The sequence below is a fragment of the Prinia subflava genome, chromosome 1 (genome assembly GCF_021018805.1).
Source record: "Prinia subflava isolate CZ2003 ecotype Zambia chromosome 1, Cam_Psub_1.2, whole genome shotgun sequence".
Classification (NCBI taxonomy): domain Eukaryota; kingdom Metazoa; phylum Chordata; class Aves; order Passeriformes; family Cisticolidae; genus Prinia; species Prinia subflava.
This window is the reverse complement of record NC_086247.1, coordinates 48,133,147-48,139,146: the sequence shown is the minus strand read 5'-3', so window position 1 is coordinate 48,139,146 and position 6,000 is coordinate 48,133,147.

Genomic DNA, 6,000 nt, shown 5'->3' with positions numbered 1-6,000 from the left:
CAGTAGGAAACACTTCGAGGGGGTTTGTCAAGACTCTGCCTCAGTTTTGACTCAAGTTTGTCCGGGATTTTTGCCTACGCATGATATAAACCGAACAAATATTTGCAGTGGACCTGTTTTGGGAATTTCAATGACTACCTCAGTTCTGCATCTGGGAGTATAAACAAGTGGAGTCCCGGCTGTGGAGGAAGAGTGAGTATGTCAAAATGCTCAGAACAACAGCCACTGATACCAGATATTCTAACATCAGAAGATATGTCAGCACCCTAGAACTTCCTAAGAGCTGGCAGAAGCTTGTCATGAAAACTCACTTTCAGAAGACCTGGAAATCCAGGGGATCTTCAGGGGGTCTAAAAGAAGTTCATGCTGAAACAGTATTTTGAAAGATACACAGAACAACCCAGACAATTCAGGCAGTGAACTTCTAAGTCCAGCCCTGACATTGCCTGGATTCTACCAGCTGTGGGGCTGATCCCCCATAGGGTCCATAGGCTGAAATTTGTGCTGCCCAAAATGACTGTGTTAATAAATAGCTAGATAAAAGAAAGTATGTTATTTAGACTAAGTGACATGGATTTACAGAAAGCAGATTTTACTGAGATAATCTGGTACCTTTCTCAGAAGAGTAAGACGTTTTCATATAAAGCTGCTAGATGCATGAGACTTTAGTTTTGTGCAGCTCTTTGATGGAGAGCTTATAATATATCAGTACATCAGTTCACAATCCAGTGGTTGACTCTATCAGTAGTCTTAATGTTAAACAATCACTGTTCAGTATCATTCATTGTGCAGGGGTGTTAACTAGTGAAGCTCCACCTAGACTGTCTCCTAGCTATTTTCCATTTTGATCTGTGGTACAGAAAAAAACCCCATAAACTCATCATATGGCAACAGACCAGAGGAACAGAAACGAAAATAGGCCACTGATGTAATCAGATGGTAAACAAAAAGTAAGCATATGATATGCTACCTTATTACAGGTAAACACAAATCTGTGTATCTAAGAACAGAGAATGAAGGCCACAAAATTAAGATGGGAAACTATACTTTGGAGCAATGGCTCTGGAAAAGACTCATGAAAGAGGGACACAGCAACTAAACAGAAACTCCCACTGAAAGAGGACCTAGAGGGATAAGGAAACCTTTAGATGTACAGGCAAGCTCTTGAGTTGGGCTAAGGAAGATTTTGAGATTTGTTACTAATCTTGCCATTTTGAAATGTTGGGTCTAGTTGTCCTATGCTTGGGTCTGGGAGGATTGTTGTCACATTAGTGGGGGGAGAGGTCAGTGTCATTTTGCTGTGTTAGACCTAAAGCATACATTAAAGAGCCCCTAATGGTCCAGGGACTTCTCTCATAGACAAGAAAATGGTGTAATATACCAAACAGAATGCTGATATTTGTGAAAGCAAAGCTTTTTCTACCTAAAAGATTGATTTCTGGTTGTTATCAAGTATAACTTTCCTGGAACTGAAACCATTCAATACAAATTTTTCTCCTAGCCATCTAGTAAATACCTAGTAAAAGGTAAAAAGTAAATACCTTTGAGGTCAAGCTTTCCAGCTTCTACCTGTGACTGAGAACAAAATTATGTCCCATAGGATAGTTATCTGAAACGGGAAATCCTTATGCACTTCTGAGGTTAAATGTAAGACTATTTCTTTTACTGGACTTCTGAAAATAGCAAATTAAATCATAGAACCATACAATCATTGAGTTTGGAAAAGACCACTAAGATGATTTAGTAAACCCATCAACCCAGCACTTTCAAGTCTGCCATTATTCTTTTTGCAAGGGTTTCCTCAGCCTCAATATTTTGCCCTCATAGTTTGCTGAAGTTGCCTGCATCTTAACACCTCACCACTCTATTATTTCTTTTCATTTTAGTTACAGCAACTAGGAGGCTAAAAGTGTCTAAAAGTGTCTTTTTTTTTTTTTTTTTTTTTTTTTTTTTTTTTTTACTGAGTCACTATGCAGTTGCTTACTGACGGTAGAAAAAAGGGACAACTGGAGAGCACCTGCTCCAACCCTGTGCTCAGGACAGGGCCGATTTAACACATACTACTATGTGTCTTTTCCAGTCAGTTCTAAATATGCCAAGGTGGGAGATTCCTCAGTCCCTCCAGGTAACCAGCGCCTGAAACCCCCCCTAGTGTTGTGATGGAATTTCCATTCTTGTTCCCTGATAGGCAAGTAAGTGTCAACTGGTGTTTACAGGGAAGGCAGTATGCCTGATGGTGATGTGATGAAGGACAAGCGCAGGGAGGTGGCATTTACATTCTTCAGCTTGCTCTTGGTCTTACTCGTTGCTCAGCAACTCATCTCAGTGAAACCAGATAAGATTTGAGTAGCAACATTGTTTTCCCAGTCAGTGGGCAGTTAAACGACCAGGTAGTTGACCAAAGTGTTTGATGAAGTCAAAGCAGATTCTGTTTCGACCAGTACTTTAATGAACATTATGTTTACCTGCCTCCATTTCATGTCCATCTTCTTATGCCAGTTTTAGTGATTTCTGGTTCCCTCCTTAGTTGCATCTCTTGAAAGATTTTATAAACTATTCCCAATATCTGTCTGTTTTCAGCTCTGACTTGCTGACAGTGCTGGACTTCTCCCTCGAGTCTTCATCTCACAAGTGATATGCTTTTTCTCCTACCCTTAGCTTAATTTGGAATTGAAAAGTTCAAAGTCTGGCAATTTTCAAGTTTTGCATAATGTTCACATTCCTGGTGCTAATGATTACAGCAGCTGTAGACAGCACCCAAGCACGAAGAGTATAGTGTCTGACAACACTAAAAGTCGCCACCACAGCTGGAGCCACCACCTGTAACACATCACAGAGCTCACTTGGTACAGAACCTCAGGCTGTCTCTTGAGGAGGTTCCTGCTGAGAGAGGCAACAGTATGCCCTATTGTAATTTGGGAGTGTCAAAACCCAAGAATATCTTTGGACTTTCAACTATGAAAGATTACATAAAACTGAACTTACTTCTGAGGAAAAACCTTCCTCACAGACTGGGGAAAATCAAACAAACAAACAAAACCCAAACAAGATAAAAAAAAAGCGCCCAATCAACTAACCAACCAAAAAGCAAAAGAGGGCAGGAATGCCATATAAATCCATAGATTGCTAAATGTCATGAGTGAACATACTAAGAGGCCTAAATGACTTTTTGTTAATTCTGATGAACAAAAACTCTTTTTAAACAAACTGGAAAACCCAGGGGAATTTGTTTTGCATAACCTGGATCTGCCCTTTCTCTGGAGCTACTGGAACATGGGCCATTCTATACAATAAACACATAATAAAGGAAATGAATAGAGATTAACCCACAGCATTAATAAGTTCATGTTTTGTAGCCCTCAGGATTTTCTTGCTCTTCTTGGCAGACTGGACAGCAGCTGTTTTTGGAACCGTTTCTAACCAGCAGAGCAAGCAGGCAGGTTCCTTCCCTGCAGAGAGAGATCACAATCCTGTCTGTTTCACTGTCAGGAGGTACCAAGAAACTGGTACAAAAAAGCAATATGCAAATAAAACATGACTGAAAGTAAATGTTTCTGTCATGAGGATTCAAACATGTCTGAGCTGGGACTGGTGGCCATAGATTGGCTGTTGTGGACTGCAGGGCAAAACCATGCAGTGAGTTAGTGCAGCAGCCTTCCCTGCTGGCCAACCCACATAGAAATCCCATCCCAGGTTGCTTTCAAAATGCTAGGAGGGACTCTCCACCAATTCTCTTTCATCAGTGCCACGATGTCTTGGTTTGAGAAGACAGGTGTCTTCTAGGGAAAACTGGAGTTTCCCTTGGAATGGAGAATGTAAACCCTCTTCCCTCCAAATTATTATAATTTTGTAGTTAAAGGTTTTCAGGCAAAGTTTTGGGAAATGGAATAACAGTTCTTTACTGGGAATAATAAAAATGCAAATGTAGTAACCAACTAAACAAAGCCCTAGAAACCCTGACAGAGTCAGAATACGACCTGACACCCTGTTCAGGGTGTTGGAAGCAGTCCAAATAAATCCTCCTGGTGAAAGAGATGTGTTTCTGTTGGAGTAGAGATGATCCTGTAGAAGAAGTTCAGTGCTGGCAAGATGGGTCTGGTCTTCCTCTGAGAATCCAGTGGAAAACAGGCTGCTTGGTGTTCCTACATCTCAGTTTTTATCTTGGTGGAAATGGTTGGCTCCCCCCTCACTGGGTAGAGCGTCTCACAATGGGATGGTGTAATGTGTCATGTCATTGGTGGGCCTTAATGGCCCATTAACAGAAGATATCCCCGGGAGGGTGGACAAAGTTGATGAAAGAGATAAGAAACACTGCCCCACCTGGTTTTAACAGTGGCCTATTATCAGAAGGCATCAACCACCACCCCCCCCCGCCCCCCGCCCCCGAAGAGTTACAAGAGATAAAGAAAAACTGCTTTCTCAACTGCTTTCAACAGATGAAATAGAATACACACTCTTTTTTCTGGTTACATAACCCAAGACACACAAGAATACCCACAAAAATCCAAAAGGTCTACAGCAATTTGTTAGCAAAGGTAAGAAACTCATTGTGCATTTTTTAATATCTTTAGTGCTTGAGAGATGGTAACACAGTAAAAGACAGAAAATTACACTAATTTGATGAAACAGCTGATTTTCCTGAGATACAGATGAATCCAACTCAATGTTAAATCCAGTAGTTTTGTGAGACATTGACCCCAATTAATTTTCCATGAAAATTACACACAAAGAGAAAGAAAAAGAAGATGGGTAGTTGGACCAAAGTATTTGTAATTAATACATTATAATTCACATACAAATTTATTTTTGCAACATGATTTGTAGGCATATAGGTACTTCACCATTTAAATTGGTTTCTTTCCTTTTCTTTTCTTTTTTCTTTTCTTTTCTTTTCTTTTCTTTTCTTTTCTTTTCTTTTCTTTTCTTTTCTTTTCTTTTCTTTTCTTTTCTTTTCTTTTCTTTTCTTTTCTTTTCTTTTCTTTTCTTTTCTTTTCTTTTCTTTTCTTTTCTTTTCTTTTCTTTTCTTTTCTTTTCTTTTCTTTTCTTTTCTTTTCTTTTCTTTTCTTTTCTTTTCTTTGAAACAGGAGAAACAGCTGGGAGATGAGTCTCAACTAAAGTATTCTCTCTCTGCACACCTGCAGAGTGCAGGCTGAGACACCTCAATGTCAAGATCCTGGAAGCTTCCCAAGAGAGGGATGGTGGGTATCCAACATGTTTCTGGAGCTCTATGGGAAACCTTCACTGTGGAAAATCCAGCTGCTGGTAGGTCACACCCCATGGCACACATCCATTTTTCTTTCTGTGCTTTAAGAGAATTGAGCCAAGCTGTGTCTGCATTCACATATTTCTGTAAATTTTCCTGGAGGAGATGGAGTATTTATAGATACAGGAGTAGATATCTGTGTAGGTTGAGATGTTTGCCTCCACAAGACTAAGACAGCATTTGAGCCAGTTAAGATACAGTGAATACTGGACTGAGTTCACTTACCAGCTAAGCTTTTCATTAGCGTAAAGTCTGGTCTACCATGATGTGTGTGAAGCCAGTAGGAAAACCGGGAGAGGAGTGAGTTACTGTTACTTCTGGCAGCTACACAAGCTCAGGAATTTTACCATAGGCTGCTTTAAGTAGGAATTTCTTCTGTGTAAAGGGAACAGTGACAAACCCATGAATAGTTTGGGCTTGTGCAGTCTTATCTATCTCACCTTAAAAGCATTTTCCATTTGTAAGAACCCCAAAAGCTCAAACACATCTGTGCCTTTCTGGCAAAAGCAAAACAAAGTCACAAACCAAGATGAAGATTTGATACCTTAGATAGATAAACCTGCATAGATTATAGGTAGTGGAAAACACTAAAAATTCCTTGTGCCACAAATATTACACTTAGGCCATGGGTGACATTCCACTAAAGATATGGGTGCTGTGAGATGACTGTTTTTCACCTCTAAAATTACCAATTTCTGTGGTTTAACTCCAGTATGGATTCAGGGCCATTTTCTCTG